At 35.5% G+C, this 24616-nt stretch overlaps 1 protein-coding gene across 5 annotated transcripts in view; it reads right to left on the bottom strand.

Annotated features, from left to right (window-relative positions):
* ZNF148 (zinc finger protein 148) overlaps positions 1–24616 on the bottom strand; it is a 122623-nt gene that overhangs the window by 75947 nt on the left and 22060 nt on the right. For 3 of the 5 annotated variants that reach the window (XM_030330255.2, XM_030330259.1, XM_030330256.1), the window contains exons 2-3: positions 9807–9888; positions 1485–1620 (exon numbers count right to left, since the gene is read on the bottom strand). The gene's annotated coding sequence lies outside the window, so the exon portion shown is untranslated. The remainder of the gene's footprint in view (positions 1–1484; positions 1621–9806; positions 9889–24616) is intronic. The other 2 variants (XM_030330257.2, XM_030330258.1) reach the window with 1 other exon arrangement.

Genomic DNA, 24616 nt, shown 5'->3' with positions numbered 1-24616 from the left:
ACACACTCTTTAGAATTAGAAGGAACTAGCTAGAGATCATTTAGCTTTGTTTATATGTAAAGAAATCCTTCTATCCAAGGCCTCCACCCCCTTGTGTTAGTCTAAAATATTAGATAAATCATTTCAACCTAATGATAGTGAAACAAGATGAGGAAGTATCTCAAGTCAATTTTAACTTTTAATACCTTATTCCATTTTATGATATCAAGACTAGCAGTGTTTATTCACAAAAAATTTGAGAACTAGTCACAGAACTTGAACTGTCTCAGAATGTCCAGGCCAAGAGTTAATGTCTTGGATAATAAAAATTGTATTTTAATGTTAATCCAAACTAGACAAATGGAAAGTAAATCTGACACAAACCCTAACTGACAATAAACTCCCCCTCCCTGAATCTGTTCTTTTCTTCTTGCCTAATAAGTGAGACAAACTCATTTCCCAGCCTCCCTTACAGCTGACTGTAGTCACGTGACAGTGTTATAGCCATTGGAATATAAGGAGAAATGACATACATAACTCCTCTTAAGGGAAGAAAAATATCCTTTCTTCTTCCTATTGACATGCATAACGGTAACCATCTTGGACAACAAGAGAGAAGCCACATACTAAGAATAGCAAAAGACGACAAAGACGCCCAGGTCATGATGACTCAGGAACCTCTACAAAATCTCAAGATTGTTTTCATAGAGCAGTGCCTGGGGTGGCTCAGTCGGTTAAGCATCCAACTTTGGCTTAGGTCATGATCTCGTGCTTCATGAGTTCGAGCCCCGCACTGGGCTCTGGGCTGACAGCTCAGAGCCTGGAGCCTGCTTTGGATTGTGTCTCCCATTTTCTCTGCCCCTCCCCCACTCACACTCTCACTCTCAAAAATAAATAATTAGAAAATAAATATATTTCTATCTTTAAAGTCTGTCACAGTGGTCACATCTATATTTTAACTAATATCTCTAATATAAATGATTAATGAATTACCTACATGATTGCTTCCTTATATTAGTATAGGCATATATGTACAAATGTACAATAACTGGGATGTTTTTTCACATTTCAAAAATTATATGCCAAACACCATTAAATTTCATCAATTGGTCTCATTTTACCATGTATGAACACAGAGTTTCCATGGAAATTCTGAAAAACTTAACATGGATATATATGTGTTAATGATAGGTAAAAAATACACTCTAAGAAAAGGGTTAAAGGAGAAAATATCTTCCCATCTAAATTTCATTTACTATTACATAATAAGCTACACATATTTTTGTGTTAAACAAAACTTAAAATCAAAAATGATATCATTACTTATCAATTTTCTCTTAACACTGTTTTCTCAAGAAAAAATTAAAATCCCAGGTTTCTACCAGATATAAACACCAAAACAAACTACAATACAAAAACCAACATGAAATTCTATCACCCAAAATGGTTTCATGTTTGAAACAATTAACTTATTCATGATTATAAAACACAAGTGTTGACATTACCTGAGACTAAGATAAAAATGAAGACTTCAAGGAAGGGAATGCTGTAGAGTTGAAAAAGAAATCATGGTTGAGTTTCTACCTTTCGTAAGCTTCAAATACCCTCCACACCACCTTAATCACTTATGCCATCCAAGTCCTACAAAAAAAAAAAAAAAAAAACAAAAATTACTTAGGAAGGGGGAAAAAATGTATAAATACAATCTGGAGAAACTGGTATGAATAATGAAGTGATCATTCTTTGTAAATACAAAAACTATGCCTGAATGACCAGAACAATGACTTGCTTTTAAGTCTGAAACCAGGAGAATAAAATAGTGGTAAATAGAAACTGTACAATAACCTTGGCCTTATAAAGAACAATTTGCTTAAATCTGAATCTACAACTTCAGAGATAAGGGATGTTGAAGGAAATTCAGAGGGTTATAGACCTAAAAAGTTAGAAAAGAGAACGCAAAGAAACCACTTAAAAGATTAAGCAAAGATTAAGAAACCACTTAATAGCACTATTTACTGCTTTGTAAAGTCTATTAAGTGAAGAGGGAAGAAAATACAATACCAGGCTTGATAAATAAGAAAAGAGAACTAGTCATGTACAGAATATTTATTCACAACAGAAACAATTATAGTTGTAAAATGCTATAAAATATTTAGATACAGAAACATAATCAGCCAGGTCATCTTTGACAGAAAAAGGTGACAATAAGATGAGAATAATTAATCATAGGAAGATGGTGTACCATATCCAAAAAATACAAATAAAAATGAAGAACATAAGCTGTACACAATAAATCTGCCTGACAGTACTTCTGGGCAGAGTAAAGACTGAAGAGTTTATGGAATTCCCTACCATAGGTCTTTAAAAATATTAGATTCCTATCCATCAATAATAGTTTATATACAGTCCACAGGAGACCAGGTGATATATGAAACATAATATGATTGTATATCAATTTTTACAGTGGTGTAAAAGCAAGAAAATGGTCTTCCTCATCTAGAACAAAGTAGTATTTCCATCTTTGAACTTCCAAAAAATATAATACTAATTTACTTTTTAAAAATATTTCAATGCTGTATCCGTATTTTTTCAGAAGTTTACTTGTTTATTAACTAATCTCTACACCCAACGTGGGACTCAAATTCATGATCCCAAGATCAAGAGTCACGTGCTCTTACAAATGAGCCATCCAGGCACACCTGTATCCATATTTTTTTAGTTTAAATTCTGAGCACCTGGGTGGCTCAGTCAGTTAAGAGTCCAACTCTTCATTTCGGCTCAGGTCATGATCCCAGGGCCTTGGGCTCGAGCACCATCCGTGCTGAGCGTGAAGCCTGCCTTGGATTCTCTCTCTCTCCCTCTGCCCCTTCTCCTGTGCTCACACACTTTCTCAAAGATAAAATTAAAAGTTTAAATTCTGATGGGGCTATTCATCCCTTAGTAACCTTCCATCTCAGAAATTTCCTTAATATTCATGCATGTCGATTTTTCCAGATAAACTTTTGTCCAAAATAAAACTTATTTTCTTTCAATAGGATTGTATAATATACAAACGATAGTGAAATGACAACAGTAACAATAACCTAGGCAGGGGGAAGAGAGAGTCACAATACGGAGTTGCTTCAATATATTATCTACAATGCCCAGTTTTCAACAATAAATTATAAGATTACTAAAGAAATGGAAAGCATGACATTTATATTAACAAACACTACAGTATCTGAGTATCTCCAGACGTTGGTTTAAGCAAACAAATGTTTCAAAACATCTATTATACATATGTTAAAAGAATCCATGCTTTAAACTTCTTTAATTATGAAAATAATCAACAAATAACAGATTCTCAATAAATGTACAGAAATTATGTAAAAGAACCACACAGGAAACTCTGAAGTCAAAGAGTACAGTAATTAAAACAAATATTTCCTAGAAGTGCTCAACAGCAGATTCAAGATGGCAGAAAAAAATTAATGACCTTGAAGACATCTACTGAAATTATCCAATCTGAAGAACAGAGAGAAAAGAAGTTGAAGAAGATTAAACAGAACCTCAGAGACCAATTTATCAACACTTTTGGAGAGGAAAGAACAGAGGGAAACATTTTTAATAAAATATCTAACAAAACTTCCCAGATTTTACTTTTAGTAAAAAGAAATAAAATCTATAGGTCTTAGGAATTCAATGAATCTCAGGTAGAATACAAAAAGACCCACACCTAGACACACCATAGTGAAATTGCTGAAAGCAAACACAAAGTGAAAAATAATGCAACCATAACAAGAAAAATCACTCCGCACTGTACAGGGAATTCAACATGATTAACACCTTTCAATCATAAACAATAGAGGCCAGAAAACAGTGGAATGACATATTCAAAGTGCTGAAAGAAAAAAGCTGTCAACCAAGATGGCAGCAGAATTATCATCCAATAATGAAGGCAAAATAAAGTGTCTCAGACAAAGAAAGGATGAGAGAATTTTTTACTAGCAAACCTGCCTAACAAGAAATTTTAAAGGAAGTCCATCAAGCTGAAAGAAAAAGACAAAAGACTCAGATACAGAGGAAAAACAGAAGAGCATCAAAAATGGAAAATATGTAGGTTAATCTAAAGGACTCTATAAATATATTTTCTCATTTCTTCTCTCAGCATCTTTTAATGACATAAGAATATATGAAGCAATGATTATAATATATTGCTGGTTTTATAGCATACATAAATGTGAAATATATACAATAACAGTGGCACAACAGAGGAAGGAAAAAAATGGGAGCTATACTGGAGCAAAGTTTCCATATTTTACTGACAATGAATTAAAGTTAATATTAAGCAGACTGTTAAAATGCATAATGTAAACCCTAAAGCAACCACAAAGAATATATCTTTATATTTATATTTAATAAAGAAAAAAAAATCAATGGAGTAATTATATGATACACTAAAAAAATACTTGACATAAAAAGAGGCACTAAAGGAGGCACAGAGGAACAAAAATAAGAGACATACATAAAACAAGTGGCAAAATGACAAATGTAAACCCAGCCATGTCCATAATTAAATGTGAATGGTCTAAACAGCCCAATGCGAAGGCCAGAGGGTGTCAGAATGGACCAAAAATGCCCACAAGATTTAACTATACTCTGTCAACAAGAGACACACTTTACATTCAAGACTGAAAGTTAAAAGATGAGTGGGAAAGGATATTCTATGGAAACAGTAACTGTAAAGAAGTGGATAGTTCTATCGATAACATAAACATATTAGTATTTGCCTTAAGACAAATATTACTGATGACAAAGGAAAGTATTTCATGAAGATAAAATATCAATAAATCAGGAAGATACTGTTAACAATTATAAATGTATATGCACCTAAAAAGAGCCCCTAAATAATGAAGCAATAACATTATTGAAAAAACAGAAAATTCAACAATAGTTGGAGATTTCAATTCTCCATTCTATATAATTGATAGAATAACTAGACAGAAAATTAGCAAAGATACAGAAAACCTGACTCATACTAACAACAAACTAAACTGGCTTATACAAAAAACCTCCATAAACAACAGAATACATGTTGTTTTCAAGCACACAAGGAACATTCTCCAGGTCAGACCAAAAAGTAGGCTACATAACAAGTCTCATAAATTTAAAAGGACGGAACTCATACAAAATACGTTCTTCAATCATAACAGAATTAAATACCAGTATTAAATTAAATACTAAATTAGAAACTGGAAAATCCACATGTGTTCAGGAATTAAACTTCACACTTCTAAATAATTTAGGAGTCAAAAAAGAAATTAAAAGAACAATTAGAGAATATTTTTAACTGAATGAAAACAAAAACATCAAAATTTATGAGATGCAGCTAAAGTACTTAGAAGGAAATTTATAAATTTAACTAAACCCTAAAGTAAGCAAAGGGAATAATAAAGAGAGCAGAAATTAACGAAATTCAAAACAGAAAAAAACTTGATTCTTTTTTTTTTTTTTTTTCAACGTTTATTTATTTTTGGGACAGAGAGAGACAGAGCACGAACGGGGGAGGGGCAGAGAGAGAGGGAGACACAGAATCGGAAGCAGGCTCCAGGCTCCGAGCCATCAGCCCAGAGCCTGACGCGGGGCTCGAACTCACAGACCGCGAGATCGTGACCTGGCCGAAGTCGGACGCTCAACCGACTGCGCCACCCAGGCGCCCCTTGATTCTTTAAGATCAACAAAACTGACAAACTTTTAGGTAGACTAAGAACAAAAAGAAAACACAATTACCAAAAACAGGAATGAAAGAGGGGATGGTAATACTGACCTCACAAAAATTAAGTTATAAGACGGAAATACAAGGTTATATGTAAATAATGCCTCAAAAAATTTTTTAAGAATTATAAAGGAAGGAATATTATAAGTAAATTTATGCCAACACATTATACAACTTTGTAACATGAACAAATTCCTAAAATGACACATATTATCAAAACTGACTAAAAAGGAAATAGAAAAATCTGAATGTAACAATTAAACAAACTGAATTAGTATTTCAAAATTTCCCACAAAGAGGAGCGCCTGGGTGGCTCAGTCGGTTAATATCTGACTTCGGCTCAGGTCACAATCTCACGGTTGGTGAGTTCGAGCTCCGCGTCGTGCTCTGTGCTGGCAGCTCAGAGCCTGGAGCCTGCTTCGGATTCTGTGTCTCCCTCTTTATCTGCTCCTCCCTTGTTCACGCTCTTTCTCTCAAAAATAAACATACATTTAAAAAAAAATTTTTTTAATTAAATTTCCCACAAAGAACAGGCCAAAATGGCATCACTGATGAATTCCACCAAATATTTAAGGAAGAAATACTAATCCTTCACAAATTCCTTCACAAAACAGGAAAACGGTACATTCTGAAACTCAATCCGTGAAGCCAGAGTTAACTTGATACCAAAGTCAAAGAAAATTACATGAAAACTACTCAGCGATGCCTATAATTATAAAATTAGGTAAAAAAAAATTCTTACAAAATACTAGCAAACTGAATCTAGCAACATATAAAAAGGCCTACACACCATGACCAAGTAGGATGTACCCCATGAATGCAAAGGTAGTTTAACATCTGAAAATCAAGTAAGATAATACACTATATTAAGAGAATACAGGAAAAACCCATATGGGAGCCTCAATAGAAAAAAAGCACCCAACAAAATTCAACACCTATTCATGATAAAAACTCTCAACAAACTAAGACTAGAAAGAGAACTAATAAATGAGTTCAGCAAAGTCACCATTAACGAGTTAAACAAGATCATAAAATATTAAATCAATAAATAAAATCAATTTTATTTTTAGAGTGATATCATAACGTTCTATCAAAAATTTGAATTGATGGGGCGCCATTGAGCCTTCCAGCTCAGGTCGCGATCTCACTGAACACTTAGTGAGTTTGAGCCCCGCATCAGACTCCCTGCTGTCAGCACAGAGCCCACCCACTTCATATCTTCTGTCCCCCTTTCTCTCTCTGCCCCTCCCCACCACCTGCTGGTGTGGACGTGCACATGTTCTCTTTCGAAAGGAAGGAAGGAAGGAAGGAAGGAAGGAAGGAAGGAAGGAAGGAAGGAAGGAAGTAGAGACAAGAACAGGAGGAAGGAAGGAAAGGAGGAAAGGAAACGGAAAGGAAAGGAAAGAGAAAGGAATAAAAGGAAAGTGCTAGACCACTGTCAAGCACTTCCTACGCCTCCTCCGTTCTTCTTCCTACCTGCTGCCTCCTCCCCGCCCCCCCCCCCCTCCCCCCCCCCCCTCCCGCTCCCCCCCCCCCTTCCCTCCCCACCCCACAGCCCCGCCGACCCCACGCCCAGCCACGCCCGCCCCAACGACACCGACCCCCTTTTGATTGATTCAGGGGCACCAGGGTCTGTTAAGCTCCAACTTCAACTCAGGTCATGATCTCACAGTTTGTGGGTTTGAGCCCTGCATTGGGCTCTACGCTGACAGCTGAAAGCCTGGAGCCTGCTTTGGATCTCTCTCTCTCTCCCTCTCTCTCTCTCTCTCTCTGCTCCTCGCCCACTCACGCTCTGTCTCTTTCTCCTTCAAATATAAACATTAAAAATATTTTTTAATTTGAATTGGTTCAAATTTTCTTTCTTATCCCTCAGTAGAATTTCAAAATTTTCTTCAGACTGCTCCCATTTTATCTTTTTAGTTATTATGAATGTATACCTTTTCTTACACAATTAGTCCTAATGCCTATTATATTTGTATAAAAAATTATTTGTGTATATTACTTTTATAAGCAGTTCCTTTACTGAATTCTCTTAATACTATCAATACACAGACAAGCAGATGAACTGAACAGAAATGATTTCAGAAACATGTTCTCCAAAAACATGGAAATTCAGTATATGAGAAATGTAGCATTTCAAAATGTAAAAAAGAAATGCATCATTCAATAATTGGAATGGGGACAACTAGTTAGCCTGCCGGAAAAAAAGGAAAGCTAAATCTCTACATCTACTGTTTATAAGCCAAATATATTCAACATTAAATGAAGATTTTAAGCGAAGTAAACCATAAAAAAAAATAACAGAAAACCCATATAACTTTTTCAAGTACCATAATTCACTGAATCTAAAACTACCAATCTTAAGCTACATGACTATTTTATGTGTTAACTAAGAAAGAAAATAATAATAATGTCAAATTATGACAAACCAGCAATTCATGTCATTTCGGAGATGTGACAACACAGAGGAAAAAGTGAGCCCTACAATCAACGACGGAGACCTTTTAAACTTTATACAGAAACCCCCCCATGCCCAGCCATAAAGGAAAAGACTAAATTCAATCATAAAAAATGAAAACTTCCATAAGGTAAAATCAAAATCATAAGATCAGAAGAAGAAAAATTCAGTGAAAATAATTTGCCTAATGAATGACTAGGGACTCAGCACAGGACCAAAAAGATCACTGAAAATATACATACAGCCAATAATGGAAAAATGCTGAAGCTCACTCATAATGAAATTTTGGAAAGCAATACTAAACAACAAAATACTAACAAATTATTAAAAAGTTTGACACTAGCTAGCGTGGTCATTGAGCTAGAGATTCCCATTTTCCTAGACTTACTGATATTGGAATAATCCTTTTAGGCAATTCATCCACCTAATTATTAAATGGACATGCTCTCTGGCCCAACAATTTTTCCCTTAGGGATTTATACTGCATGTACTTTTTAAAATTTATGCAAAGACATGTCCAAGAATATCTACCATATTACCATTTATTATAGCAAAAGCACCTGAAAACCTAAACAGCCATTAATAAGTAAGCAGTTAATAAAATTATGGTATACCCAAATACTGGAATACTACACATAATGAAAAGAGAAGAAATGATATGCAAAAATGCAGAAATTAACAACAAAAAAGATATATTGCTAAACAATATGTATGGTGTGATCTCAACTGTGTAAAGAATATGTAAATACAGGTATACATATAAATATCTGCATATATATAGAAAATGTCTGAAAGAATACACACATACATATACACACATACTACAGACATAATACACACATTAACTGTGAAAAGGAACAAGGAAAACCTTTTTTTTTTAACCTTATAACATTCTCTAATGCCTAAGTGTGTCTCATCTTATAACAAACCTGGGTAAGGAAATGTTGAAGGAGTGAGAAATGTTGAACTTGACAATTACCAGAAAACTTGGAAAAAGAAGGAAATCTTAAAATACAGCCACTAATATTGTCACATACTCATTTTTAAAGAATTCTCAAAACTAAATTTACGAGAATCTTCAGAATTTTTATAATCATTAACAACTGACATGCGAATATGTGCCACTGACAGATATGTAAATACCCTGAAAACTGTTAAATATTTAATTTTCTTTCACTTGTTTGAAGGATAAAGCACAGGCCTAACATATGTACCAACATAAGCCAACAAGAAAGGAGAAGATCATCTGCCTTCCTAAAATAAGGGAACTGGGCCTAAAAAAGAAACATGCAAGTAATCTAGTTAAGTGAGAAAAGATAATGATCTACATCCTATAAAACTAATACCATTAACTCTTTTCAATGTATAGACATTCGTTATTTATATATAGCAATACCATGCCATATATGTGTGTGTGTGTGTGTGTGTGTGTATATATATATATATATATATATATATGTCATGCTTATATGTAAGTGGGTATAAAAGGAAAAACGATCATCCAGTAAATACAGAGTGCTATCCAATAGTTGTGATTAGTGCTGTTCATAATACAAGCACATGGGCATCTATCACAGGTAAAAATAAAGACTGAGTAAAACAGTGTTAGATTACCTCTATATAGTATGTCAGGCAAATGCCCATCCCACCAGATCACTTGGCTGAATTTCCAAGCTCCCGATTCCTCCCCTCTATCCTATAAAAGTACAAAAATACAGGTTATCTCCCAAAAGAATCAGAATTAGACATATTCTTAAAGTCAGATAAAATAATTATACCTAGATATGCTAAATCTAACAACATTCTTTCCAAGCCAGATACTGGATTAATAGATATGGTTGGATTAAATAGAATTAGTAGCAACTAATACTTAATGACCCATCAGTGATAAATGGTATTCCAAGGAAATGACCAGAACCTAATTGGACTTTTTCAAGCTTAATTTCTAGTTGAGGATTAAGATCTCTTTAAAATCAGAGCAATAACCCAAAATTATCTTAAACAACTTTGAAATAAAAAAAGGAAACACAAAATGTGCTTCATTAAAATCTTATGTTGATACTCTCCATTATTCAAAGAGTACTACTTCCTGACGAAACCCCAAAATAACATTTCCCTCAGCTCAAAAGTCTAGCTACATTAATATAGCTTTTAAAAATACAAAAACATTAAGTATTTAAAATTTTCAAGGTGGGGCACCTGGGCGGCTCAGTCAGGTTAAGCATCTGACTCTTGATTTCTGCTCAGGTCATGATCTCACAGTTCATGAGTTAAGCCTGCATCTGGCTCTGCACTGACTGAGGAACCTGCTTGGGATTCTCTCTCTCCCTCACCACACCCCCATCTTTCTCTGCCCCTCCCCCACTCGTGCACATGCTGTCTCTCTCAAAAAACCATTTAAAAATTTTTTTCAGGGTCGCCTGGGTGACTCAGTTGGCTGAGCATCCAACTTCAGCTCAGGTCACAATCTCATGTTTAGTGAGTTCAAGCCCCATGTCGGACTCTGTGCTGACAGTTCAGAGCCTGCTTCACATTCTGTGTCTCCCTCTCTCTCTGCCCCTCCCCCACTCATGCTCCCTCTGTCTCTGTCTCTGTCTCTGTCTCTGTCTCTCTCTCTCTCTCTGTCAAAAATAAACATTAAGGGACGCCTGGGTGGCTTGGCCGGTTAAGCGTCCGACTTCGGCTCAGGTCATGATCTCACGGTCCATGAGTTCGAGCCCCGCGTCGGGCTCTGTGCTGACAGCTCAGAGCCTGGAGACTGTTTCAGATTCTGTGTCTCCCTCTCTCTCTGCTCCTCCCCGTTCATGCTCTGTCTCTCTCTGTCTCAAAAATAAATAAACGTTAAAAAAAAATTTTTTTTAATAAAAATAAACATTAAAAAATTTTTTTATTTTTTTTTCAAGGCAAAGGTATTTAATAATACCAATATGGTCCATACATATTTTTTAAGTGTTATGCTATAATCAACCTTTTAACAGAGACTAACACAGAAAGTTAATATCCTATGTTGGTACTGCATTAATACTGGACACATATAATTTCCTTTATGCAACTGGGGTATTTTTTGCTGGCATATGAAAGGGAGGTAATAAAGACAATGAAGACTGAAAGCTGAAACTTTATTAGAAACAAAGAATAGGCCAAATTTAATTTTTTATTCAGAAATAACAAAGCATTTATATAACAGCCCTAACACACATTTTCAGGGCTCAATAAATATCTTGCAAATCAATAAAAGCTATAAACATAAAAGCAAAACAATTAAACTTTAAATCTTGAGGAAATAACCAATATATTAATCCAAAATTATGTTTATATAATTTTATCGAGGGATCACAAACACTACAGCCTTTCTGATAATGCAGCATTTTCTATTCCTCAGCCAGTCAGTAGCTTTGTTGCTAAAATAATTACCAATCAAGAAATCTATTTAAAATTTTTTTTCTACTAAGCTCTTAATTGCCTGCCTCAAAGCTTTGTTTCCAAGCACTCAGAAGAGCATATATGCCATCATTCTCAATTATGTAAAACAATTTTTGAATACATACTTGCCATAAAACTGTACTATTGTGGTGGACATTATTAAAAACAGGTAAAGTAAAGCAAAACTGTATTTGCACTACACTGCTATCTATGGTCTTCACTGTGTTCAACTTTTAGAATTTTTTAATTTAATGTTTATTATTTATTTTTGAGATGGAGACAGAGTGCAAGCAGGGGAGGGACAGAGAGAGAGAGAGAGGGAGACAGAATCCAAAGCAGGCTCCAGGCTCTGAGCTGTCAGCACAGAGCCTGACATGGGGCTAGAACTATCAAACTGCGAGATCATGACCTGAGCTGAAGTCAGACACTTAACCAATGGAGCCACCCAGGTGTCCTCAACTTTTAGATTTTCTAAAGCTATAGAACAGTGTAAACTTGAACAGAAAAAGCAGAGCAAAGTCTACATACAAGAAATAAAAATGTCTTCTAATTATATATTTTAGTATTACATTATGAGTCTTTTTGAAAGTTGACTGGGTATATTTACCCCGCAATCAAGACAGTATTTCATATGCCATCATGGAATATGGTAAAATAAAATCTACAGACTGGACAAATGTTTTCGAAATGTTAATATTCTGTTGAAAACATTTTCACAAAAAGCCTACTCATCTTCTTGCATCACTTTTGATTCAAAGCCCTAAATTAAGGCTATCATACATCAAAGAACATAACTAGACATGTTAAAAGAGAAACAAAAAATAAAATAGTAAAGCAAAAAGAAAAAGGAAACATGCCCCCCCACACACACATACACACCCACATGCACAAAATATTATTACCTCAAGGTCTAAACCTGTAACAGAAACTTTGGAATGTATTTCCCATTACAATGTTTCCTCTACCATGGAAACACACAGTTTTCCCTAACTCACTTGCCACACAGTCTCTGTCTGTGGAACTCTAATTCATTTAGCATCATCTACCAATTTCACTTCTCCTTCCAAGTCTCTATTCTTCCTTTAAATCTCCCACTCCTCTCTGCCAACAATAAGGAAAGAACCTACCAAGCTGGAAACTGAAGACCCTGCAAGTACAAAAAGAGAGGTACAAAGCTCCTGAACCACCCAAAGGTCAATTATAATCTTCCTCTTTCAACATGCTTCACTCCCTCACTTCAGGAGTTATAGTGAATATTCCTTCTTGGCAATTCCTAGGATTTAAGATTTTGCTAGCTAAATATTCCCTAATTGTATCACTTGTGCAGATATAAACAGTGAAATTAAGACTAAAACTGTTTTAAGGTAGCAGTATATTTATGCTGTCAATAAAAATATTTTTAACCAATGATAGATGTTAATATAACAGATCCATACTATACTGTGAATATGGACTTTTCATTTCACATGGTATAAACTCTCACACTTAGTTAATAATTAAGGCAATTTTCTACCAATACCAATTTTAATAACTATGGCACATTAAGAAAATAAATGAAGTATTTTTCAGGGACCATTAGCTACTGTCCTCCCATTATTTAGTTTTGAAAGACTGGCAATATTCCAATATGCATACCAGCAGGTGGGCTGATTCATTAATTAAGCCAACATTTTTGTCATTAATTTGAGACAATGTTCTGATCACCTGATATGCATGTACAACATGCTATCTAAGATTCCTAAGACATGCATAAAATACCACGGTCTCTGCCCATAGGAGTTCATAAGGTAGCAAAGATGCTAAGTACACATACAACAAATAATGTTAATAATAGTAACATTATGTAGTAAGGGCTATAATTAAAGTTTAAACAATTTATTATAGAAAAAAATCAAAGCAGAGAGCACTCACTTCTTCCTCTGCTACCTTTTCAAATGAAAAAGAATTAACCTTTTAATGTTCACTTTACTTTTAAAGATGCAATGAATATATACTTTAGACTTTGCTTAGCAGTGTTCCTAGGACTTTGCAGGTATTAACTCTCATAATCCAAACAACAAACTTATGAGAGTGGTGCTATTAACTACTCACATTTTACAAGAGAGAAAAACTGAAGGGTTAAATAACTTACCAAAGGTTACAAAACTAGTAACTGGCGGAACCAAAGTCCTTATAATGGTCTGCAAGGCCCTCCACAATCCACCACAAGGCCCTCCACAACCCACCACCACCACCTTTCAGACCTCATCTTCTATACTTTCCCCCTTGCTCCACTTGAGTCCAGTAACCAGACTTTATCTCCCTGTATCTTCTACCATGCCATTGCCTTAGGCCTATTGTACTGGCTATTCTAGGCCTGGTATACTTTCTCCCAGAGATACTTATAACTAAATCCTTTACCTACTACTTTCAGTCTTTGCTCAATCATCATCTTGTTAATGAGGCTTTTTCCTGCTATGCGATTTAAAACTGTCCCCACATGCACTCACACCCAATCCCCCTTTTATCTGTTATACATTTTCCATAATAGTTACCACCTCTTAACATGCTAGGTAATCTACTTGCTTATGATGTTTACCGTTTTCTGCCCCTAACTATATAACATAAGCTCCACAAGGGCAGGAATTTCGTTTTGTTCACTGATCTTAAGACCCTAAAACAATTGCACCTAGTAGATACTTGGTATTTTTTAAATAATTATAAATAAAGTTGAACTCCAATACAGAAATCAAGCTCCAGAAGCTTAACCACACACACGACACTATCTCTCAATTACGGAATCACAGAAAACAAAATTGAAGCATCTAGAAAAGTCACATTAACCTAATGCAGCAGAGAACCTCGTATCAAAACCAGCCTAGTGGGGATTTGGCAACATTACCCTTCAGCTTGGGAATTTCCCTAAAAAGGCTTGTTGGTTTTAACAATAAATTAGCATACTGAGGAGTCTACTATATACATTGTATCAAATAGACATTGTATCAAATAGAAAATAATTCTGAGCAATGTAAAGAATAGTTTAATCCCAGCTAATTTCCAGTCTTTGTTTTAAAAGACTGTTAATAATGAATTTCAGAAGTACTCTGTTAGAAAAGCTACAAAACGGCATGCACATTAAAACAGACAGGAAGAAACTTCTTCAGTTCCTTCAAATTTTTCACACCCTCCTAGAGAAACCTAAGCAACTTCATTAAGTATTTTCAAAGTATCTTTATGTTGTTGGCCCAGAGTACATTCAGTCTACCAAATTATGTTTCAGCTGTCATCTTTGTCTAGAAAAGTAAGATTGCAAAAGATGAGGTTTTATGAATTAATGATCGAAATTCAGATAAGAAACTCCCACAAAAACTGTCAAGAATATAGAGTTCTAAGACAATAAAAAAATTTTTTTTCAAGTGGGGCGCCTGGGTGGCTCAGTCGGTTATGCCTCCAACTTTGGCTCAGGTCATGATCTCATGGTTTGTGAGCTCAAGCCCCTATGTCAGGCTCTGTGCTGACAGCTGAGAGCCTGGAACCTGCTTCGGATTCTGTATCTCCCTCTCTCTCTGCCCCTTTCCTGCTTGCACCCTGTGTCTGTCTGTCTCTCAAAAATAAAAAATAAATTTTTTAAAAAAATTTTTTAAATAAAAATAAATAAATAAATGAAAGAGGGGTGGGTACCTGGGTGGTTCAGTTAGGTAAGTGTCCAACTCTTGATTTCGGCTCAGGTCGTGATCTCATGGTTAGTGGAATCTAGCCCCAAGACGGGGCTCCACGCTGAGCACTGGTTGAGGATGCTTGGGATTCTCTCCCTCTCTCAGCCCCTCCTGCGTATGTGTGTGTGTGTGTGTGTGTGTGTGTGTGTGTGTGTGCGTGCACGCGTGTGCATGTACAGGCACATGGACATAGTCTCTCTCTCTCAAAATAAACTCTTAAAAAAATTAAGAAAGAATGTAACCAAAGCTTAGCTGTTTTATAAGTATTTTATTATATCATGTACCTTAATGTTACTTCCAAATATAACCACTGTAGAAAAGCCATTCATTGATAAAAAATGCATAGTTCTTGGTTAATTAAGATTATCTCTTTTAAAGTGTCATTTTAAACAGAGAGGGAAGCAAACCATAAAGACACTTGAATAGAGAACAAACAGGGTTGCTAGAGGGATTCTGGGTGGGGGAATGGGCTAAATGGATGATGGGCATTAGGGAGGGCACTTGCTTGGGACTTGGGATGAGCACTTGGTGTTGTAGGTAAGTGAAAGATCACTAAATTCTTTCTACTCCTGAAATCATTATTACACTATATGTTAACTTGGATTTAAATTTAAAATATAAAACAAAGTCATTTTTAGTTTCACTGAAATGTGTATGCTTACAAAATTTTAACTATTGATGCTTCTATGCACTGCCAAATAAAAAGGCTACCTCTTGCCCTTTAAATGTAATCAAGAAAAGCACAAAGCAATGAAAAGAATAATAGCACATATGGTATAAGAATCTGAAACAAAAAATGCTTTAGCATCTTTTAAAGTCCTTTAGCATATTTTAACTACATCACACTTTAAGGTTAATTAGTCAAGTTCTGGTTTTACATTAGTTCTAACTTTTGTGATTTATATGAATAGACATACATAGACATGCATAGACATACATGTTCTTTAATTTACACCAGCTGCTTTGAAAATTAAAAGGTATTAGAACTCTATCTGAATGATGGTCATCCAACAGTATATTTTTCATGACCTGATCTATCGCAAGCAGGAATGACAGACAGCCCAACAAATTCAAACCAACCGCCCCAGAAATTACCCTGACCAGGTCTCTCTTCGTTTTCTTTTTAAATTTTTTTAATGTTTATTTATTTTTGAGAGAGACAGACAGACAGGGTAAAAGAGAGACACAGAATCCAAAGCAGGCTCCAGACTCTGAACTGTCAGCACAGAGCACAACATGGGGCTCGAACTCAGGAACCTTGAGATCATGAGCTGAACCAAAGTCAGACGCTTTACAAACGCTTTAACTGACTGAGCCACCCAGGGGTCTCCTGCCCAGGTCTTTCTACAACCATTTTCCATTTCCACTCTCAACAAAAGTCAGGCCAAAATCTTATAAACTTTGCAATTAGTGTAGTTAATCCACTTAGTTGAGAATGAAAATCCTACAAAGTGGTAATCAAATTCTTAAAAGAAAACAGCCCAAAGTGAGTAAAATAAGCCCATGAACTGAAAACTTTCACCTGTCCTGGACCTTTTCAAATCACCTAGCCAGTAAACATTTGTCAAACAAGAAACTTGTCCACCACAAGCATTTTTATAAACTCCTTAGACTAACTTTTAAATCTAAATTACATGTTGAGGGGAGACACCGTCCCAAAACTGTGGCAAACTATCAAGCAACTATGTAATCTTCCCCCAATTTTACTAACAGAAATTCACTATTAAGATTAATAAGCCACTCTGAAATCACTGTTGCACCGTATAACTTGAATGTAAATTTTAAAAAAGTAAAAAAAAAAAAAAAAAATTAATAAGCCACTAAACTCAAGGAAAAGCTGCTTTACTTTTACTTGTACATAAATTTTTACTGAATACACATTAATTTGTAAATATTTTATACTATCATGATCAAGATGACTCAGGCACTATAAGCATACTCTATAATAAAGTATTGCATGGTATACAAAGTGCTTTCACTTGTCCCATTTCACCTGACCTCCTACAATTACTTAAGCAGGTATTAATATTTCTGAAATTCATCAGGTTAAGTACCCAAGTTTACACAACACATAAGTGTCAAAGACTTCAACCAGATCCTCTGCCTCCTAATAAATGTCTACTCTAACATAGCACCACCACAGGAAAGGTCTTCCCAAAATTAAACTATACTTAATGTTACCTTAATGTACTGGCAATCAAAAAAATTTTTGAAGTATATTATCAATGAACATAGAATTTTAAATTAAAATGCTATCTACAGGGGCACCTGGGTGGCTCAGTCCGTTAAGGGTCCTGACAGCTCAGAGCCTGGAACCTGCTTCAGATGGTGTCTCCCTCTGTCTCTGCCCCTCCCCCGCTTGCCCTCTGTCTCTTTCAAAAGTGAATAAACATTTAAAAAAATAAAAATAAAATGCTATCTACAATAGTTACCATGTAAATAAACAGAAAATTAAATTCATCTGCTTTTTGTAACATAAAAATTATCCCACTCTAATAACTAAAGAAACCCTAAAAAATTTTAATACCCAATTAAAAATTAAAGTTTAGGGACACTGGGTGGCTCAGTTGATTGAGCATCCGACTTCAGCTCAGGTCATGATCACGTGGTTGGTGGGTTCGAGCTCCACATCAGGCTCACTGCTGTCAGGCAGAGCCCACTTTGGATCCTCTGTCACCCTTCTCTCTACCCCTCCGCCCGTCTGCACTCTCTCTCAAAAGTAAACATTAAAAAAAATTTAACATTTATTTACATTTGATTTTTTAAATGTTTATTTATTATTGAGAGACAGAGAGACACAGAGCATGAGCAGGGGAGGGGCAGAGACAGGGTGAGACACAGAATCTGAAACAGGCTCCAGGCTTTGAGCTGTCAGCACAGAGCCCGACGCGGGGCTCGAACCCACGTACCGTGAGATCATGACCTGAGCTGAAGTCGGTTGCCCAACCAACTGGGCCACCCAGGCACCCCTACATTTGATTTTTTTAAAGTGTCAAAGTGAACAAAAACGTCTTATTAAAATATTATTACAAATCATAGACAAAACTGGAATTATTACTTCTCATATGAAATATAACTTAAAACGCTCACTTAATAACTTATAAATGGTCCACTAAAGTCAGTTCATCTTTTGACAATTTTCATCTTATTCAATACCAGAGTCAATCATTCTTCTGTCCTCTGTCTAGAATGCATGCATGGAATTACACTAAGCACTAGACACAATGTAGAGGTGTGCCCACAAATAAAACAAATGGTTTTTAATCTGATTAGGAAATTGAGATTTGTCACCAGAGTCGCTCAAGAGAATACCTCAAAAAGAGGCTGCAAAGAACTCCAGTGATTTCTCCCGATAAATGCAGTAAATATATTAAGTTTGAACAATTCATGAAATATGTCTGTGAGATTGTTTTTCTAAATAGGAGAAGTTGATGTAGCAAGTTAACTTGTCATTTAGAAACACAAGCTTCTACTAACATAGAATGGACATTTTCTTATTTGGGTCAATTTATCCTCAATTAGAAAACCAGGAAATGTAAAAGCAGGACATTTTATCTGCCCATTTCAATCTATAAATTAGAAACAGATTACACTGGCTGCATAACACAAGATTTTCAGTATTGTTTTGAAAAATATTTGTTAATATTAAAATACTATAATGTATCACTGGAATTACTAAACATCTTAAGTGTAAATAATTAAACACATCCTTGAAGAAAGCACTCAGAATTTATAACCTCATTTTTAATTAACTACATAACAAGATTCTGTTCATGTGACAGATGCCTAGTCCTGACACCCTCTTGAACTGGTTATGACTGACTTCCCCAAAACTTAGGTGTCTGATATTCTGATTTGTAACTGAAGCAAACATTTATATAGTGCTTAAAACCTCACAAAGCACATATCCGTATGCTATTATTTTCAAAGCTGATATAACCTACTGTCTGGAGATCATGATGGTTGACAAAAATTAAGGAACTTGTATTTCCAGTCTAGGTAAGATGGCACAGAGCTGTGTTCCCCTGCCCCTCCTCATTAAGCACAATTATAAACCATGGAAATAACACAAGAGACAACCAGAGGTAAACTCTGCAAATAGTAAGGCAATGAACCAGTTTGGGACTACAAGTATGGAGAAACAAAAGAACAGCAGGGTGTTTTTAGTCCCCACACCCAACAGAAAAAGGCAACCCAGACTGCCATTTCCTGACCACCAACTTAGCAACAGAAGGCAGACCAGGCAGTCACATTCCTCCCCCCAAATTACACTGGAGTCCCTCTGCAACATAAAAGGAAGATTAACTGGAAGCCCAACCAACAACAAAACTGAGGTAAAAAATTCTTCCTTACCCATTTGGCATGAGACTCCTGTTTTCCACCTAGAGATACAGAGACAAGTAGGCAAACTGAGGGACCCAACCACAACAAGCCGCTAGCTAGTTTGGGCTAAGACTCTCCTCTCTCACCCAGGGACAGGGGGACAGGGAAGAATGACATGGGAGGAATAATAGGAGGATCTACCAAAATCATCTCTCATCTAGATATAACAAGAAGCTCCGCATAGGGAAAACCCTTTTGCTCCGTCAGTCACCACCAGCAAGGACTACTGGCAACCCAGCAGCATCGGATCAATTAAGGTGACCACAAAGGCTCTGAAAATTAAAACTGCCATTGGAAACACAGCCTACGAAAGGGGGCCAAGATCTGTATTCTAAACCTAAATAGGCGGACTGTCCACTAAAATGAAAAATATAAATAGGGCTCAGAACTTCCTAACTAAAGATAAAATAGAAAGGACTCAAGAAGTCATGATTAAGAAAAGATAATCAACTAAGGCCAATGCAGACATGCATCAGACACTGGAATTATTTGACAAATTATCTTTTATTTAAAACACAATAATAAAAATGTTTCAGCAATTAAGAATTTTCCCAAAACAAGTGAGAAAATGGAAAATCTCAGCAAAGACACAGAATTTATTAAAAAATAAAAGCAAAAGAAAATTATAGAACTAAAAAATAATAGAAAAATTTTGAACTCACTGCATAAACTCAATACAAACACAGAGATGATAGGGAAGAGAATCACTGAAGGTCAGTACAGAAAAACAGAACTCACCCAATCTGAACAAGAGAGAAAACAGGAAAAAAAAATTAAGTCTTGGAGAACTACAGGCCAATAACATAAGATCCAACATTCTTATCACTGGAGTCCCAGAAAGGAGAGGGGCTGAAACAGTATTTGAAGAAACAATGGCTGAATTCAAATGCGGCAAATACAAACTTACAGATCCAAAAAACTGAGCAAACCCAAGACAGAATAAACACAAACAAATTTACACCAAGACACATAGTAATTAAATGTTCAAAATTAAAACCAAAGAAGAAACTTTGAAGGCACCAGAAACAACCGTATTACTTATAATGGAAACTTTAAATGACTCCAGATTTCTCATTAAAACCAGAAATTTATTTCTCACAATTCTGGAGGCTAGAAGTCCAAGATCAGGATGTCAATATGGTTTGGTGAGGGCTCACTTCCAGGTAAAAGACTCCTTTCTGTATCCTCACAAGACAGAAATGGCCAAGGGAGCTCTTCTGGCTTCTTTTACAACAGTACCGATCCCATTCATGAGGGCTCCTCCCTCATACCTAATCACCTTCCAAAGGCCCCAACTCCTAATAGGATTTCAACATGAATTTTAGGGAAATACATTCAGACCACAGCAAGGAACAAAGGGGCCATTTTTAAAAAGCATTCCCAAAAGAAGAAAAACTAAAAGAATGTGTCATAAAGACTGGCTGAAGAAAATGTTTCAAACAACAGGAAGAAAAGAAATATGGGTATACACAACAGATTATCTTTTCCATCATTAGCTTTATAAATCATACCTGACGACTGAAAGCAAAAATTACGACACTATTTCATACCCAAGACAATTATGTTTAAAAGTTGAGAAGGTAGGGGGCACCTGGGTGGCTCACTCGGTTAAGCACCCAACTTGGGCTCAGGTCATGATCTCATGGTTTGTGGGCTGGAGCCCAGTGTCAGGCTCTGTGCTGACAACTCAGAGCCTGGAGCCTGCTTCAGAATCTGTCTCCCTCTCTCTGCTTCTCCCCGACTTGAGCACCCACTTCTCTCTCTCAAAAACAAACATTAAAAAATAATAATAATAAATAAAAGTTGGAAAGGTAAAGGGTAGAACAGAAGTGAAATTTACATACTTCAGTGGAAACTATAAAATGTGGATACTAGTAGACTGTTATAAATCACATATGCATACTGTAATAACTACAACCACTGCAAAAACTACAGCAAGACAGACTCCAAAACATTATAAACAGACCTTCTACAAATTATAAAAGATGGAATCCTAAAAAATGTTCCAATAATCTGCAGGAGGGCAAGAAAAGAGAAGCAAAAACCAAAAGCCAGAGAAAATAAGCAAAAAATAATAAAATAGCAGCTATAAGGACTGACAGATCATTAATTACCTCAAATGCAGATAGTCTAAATAAACCAATCAAAGACAGACTGGCAGAGCAAATTTTTTTAAATGGCCCCATATGCTGGTAACAAGAAATGTGGTACCATACGTTGAAAAGAATGCTAACACTATAGCAATACTTTTTTTTTTTTTTTAGAAAAGCAGAGTGGTTATATTAATAACACATTTAACCAACAGAATTGAATTGATATACAGATGAAACCTGAACAACTCCCTCACACAAAATCCATGTATGACTTCTGACTCCCCAAAAACTTAATTCCTAATAGCCTACTACTGACCAGAAACTTTACAGATAAAAAACAATCCATTAACATACATTTTGTGTATTACATTATATACTGTATTCTTAAAGTTAGATAAAAGAAAATGTTACTGAGAAAATAAGGAAAACACATTTACAGTCCTGTACTGTAAAAAATCCAAATATAAGTAGACCAGCACAATTCAAACCCATGTGGTTCGAAGGTCAACTGTATATGAAATACTCCACCCAATGACAGCAGAACACACATTTCTTTTCAAGCACCCATGGAACATTCACCAAGGCAGATCATATCCAGAGCCACAAAACAAACCTCAACAAATTTATAAGAATTAAAATAATAGAGTGCATTCTCTGACCATAATGGACCTAAACTAGAAATCAGTAACAGAAAGACAACAGGGTCACCTGAGGGCTCAGTAGGTTGAGCGTCTGACTTTGGCTAGGGTCATGATCTCACGGTTAGTGGGTTCGAGCCCTGCGTCGGGCTCTGTGCCAACAGTTCAGAGCCTGCAGCCTGCTTTGGATTCTGTGTCTCCCTCTCTCTCTGCCCCTCCCCCATTCATGCTCTGTCTCTCTCTGTCCCAAAAATAAATAAAAACGTGGAAAGAAAAAAAAAAAATTTAAAAAAATAAATAAATAAATAAAATAAAAAATTTAAAAAAAAGAAAAAACAAAACCTAGAAACATCAGGAAAAAACAACACAATTCTAAAAAGTGCATGGGTCAAGGTGGAAATTTCAAAGAAAACTTTAAAATACAGACACATAAAAATGAATGAAAATAAAAACACAACATGCCAAAATTTGTGAGATGCAGCTAAAGCAGTAATTAAAAGGAAATCTATAGCACTAAATGCTTACAATAGAAATGAAGAAAGATCTCAGGGGTCCCTGGGTGGCTCAGTTGGTTGAGTGTCTGACTCGATTTCAGCTCAGGTCATGATCTCACGACCCTTGTGGAGCTTGCTTGAGGTTATCTTTGTCCCTCTCCCTCTGTCCCTCCCTCTCAAAAAAAAAATAAATACATAGTAAAAATAAATAAAAATAAATGAAGATCTCAAATCAAAAACCTAATTGCCTACCACAAGAAACTTAAAAAAAAAAAAAAAAAGCAAAATATATATAAACCCAAAGCAAGCAGTAGGAAGGAAACAATATAGAACATAAATTAATGAAATTGAAAACTGGAAAATAGAAAAAATCTGTGAAGTAAAAATTTTGTAAGTATTTAATAGGACTAACAAATAAAAAACAGAGAAGACACAAATCACTAATGTAATGATTCAAAAGTGGATATCACTAAAGAACTTGCACCAACTAAAATACAGTAAGGAAAATACTACAAAACAACTTTACATTCTTAAATTTATCACTTCGAAGAAATTTCTCAATTTATCAGAATTATACTACCTAAACTAAGCCAAAGTGAAATAATCTAAATAGTTCTATAACCATTTAAGAAAAATGAATTCTTAATTTAAAAGCGCCCAAAAAGAACACTCCCAAGCTCAGCTTCACTGGGAAGTTCTACCAAAAAAATTTAATAAAGAATTAAATTCCAGTTGTTCACAAACTCCTCCCAAAAATAGATGAAGGCACATTTCTTAATTTATCTTATAAGATCAGTATCACTGATACCAAAACAAAATAAAGATGTCACAAGAAAAGAAAATGGCAGGGCGCCTGGGTGGCTCAGTCAGTTGAGCAGCTTTTGATTTTGGCTCAGGTCACTATCTCACGGTTCATGGGATCGAGCCACATGTAGGGCTCTGCACTGACAGCTTGGGATCCTCTCTTTTCCCTCTCTCTGCCCCTCCCCAACTTGTGCATGTGTGCTCTCTCAAAATAAACATTAAATTTTAAAAAAGAAAATGACAAGCCATTATCTCTGATTATAGACATTAAAATCCTCAACAAATACTAGCAGACCGAATTCACTAACACAGAAAAATGAATATGCACAATAACCAAATAGATTTATCTCAGAAATGCAAAATTGGTTTAAGATCTGAAAATCAAGTAAATACACCCTACCAACCGAATAGAAGACAAAACCTTTATTTTTTGTAGATCATCTCAGCAGATGCAGAAAAGCATGTGACAAAATCCAACATCCTTAAATAACAAAAACATTCAAGAAATTAGGCACAGAAGAGAATCTCCTCAACCTGATAAAGGCCATCTACAAAAATTCTAATGTTATACTTAATGATGAAATACTGAATGCTTTCCCCCATGACCGGAAACAAGACAAAGAGGTCTACTCTCACTACTTTGATTCGACACTGTACTAGATGTTCTAACAAGGAAAATTAGGCAAGAAAATTAAAAAGCATTCACATTGGAAAGGAAGCAGTAAACTGTACCCCTATTTACAGATGGCATCCGATATACATAAAACCATAAAGAATACACTAAAAAACTACAAGAATAAATAAGTTCAGCAAGGTTGTACAGTACAAGAATATACAAAACTCAATGGTATACTAGCAGTGAACAAAATATGAAATTAAGAAAGTAATGTCACT

Source organism: Lynx canadensis, chromosome C2 (assembly GCF_007474595.2).
Source record: "Lynx canadensis isolate LIC74 chromosome C2, mLynCan4.pri.v2, whole genome shotgun sequence".
Lineage (NCBI taxonomy): Eukaryota > Metazoa > Chordata > Mammalia > Carnivora > Felidae > Lynx > Lynx canadensis.
The sequence above is the reverse complement of the archived record's forward strand: the minus strand, read 5'-3'. Positions and strand labels throughout refer to the sequence as shown.